Source organism: Penaeus monodon, chromosome 28 (assembly GCF_015228065.2).
Source record: "Penaeus monodon isolate SGIC_2016 chromosome 28, NSTDA_Pmon_1, whole genome shotgun sequence".
Classification (NCBI taxonomy): Eukaryota; Metazoa; Arthropoda; class Malacostraca; order Decapoda; family Penaeidae; genus Penaeus; species Penaeus monodon.
The window spans coordinates 17422811-17423559 of record NC_051413.1 but is presented as its reverse complement, the minus strand read 5'-3'; positions in this window follow the sequence as shown (position 1 = coordinate 17423559).

Genomic DNA, 749 nt, shown 5'->3' with positions numbered 1-749 from the left:
TTCACCAGATATAATGGCGCAAATAAGCCAGAGGAACTTATGAATGATATTTTCAGCATAAACTGTCCTCGAAATGTGTTAGAGAGATTAACTAAAACCGCCATAAAAAGGATATTAATGTGTCCTTTGTTTTATGGAGATGTTCTCAAAATCCGGTACTTGAGGGAGCGTAAACGAGAGAAACTGCATCACCGGAACAACTTTAATGATGTAAAAGTGTAACGTATTTATTATGTATATAATACACTGTATATGATGTGTAATACTGTATATAATAGTGCAAAATATTTATTTTAGAGACTAGATTGGATAATTTGCGACCAGTCATTTCTTGTAAGAGACACAAACCAGATTAGTGCAGCGCAGTAATACATTTGACCCTTGATGAATGGCTCCAAATTAGTGTTATGATGTATATAATTATGCAAACTTCGGTCGCCCGAGGCCCCGCCCTCCTCCGACTGATTAAACTCACTCTCTCAGCGCCTCCTCCGAAGTAACAAAGACCGAGGCGCGGGATGGCGGGCAGCTGCTGCTCTCGTGACGGCGGTTCCCGGAAAGGGCTGGGAGACCTTGCGAATCGGCCGCCATAAATAGAGCACTTGCTAGAATTGCAAATCTTTCTGAACGACTGTCTGTCCGTTCTGAATGCTTCATTTGCTGAATCATGAAACGATTATACTGAAAGTCTGAAGGTTCACAACAATATGCTCAGTAAGAAAGTAGAAGTGAGAATTAGGAAAACCCTT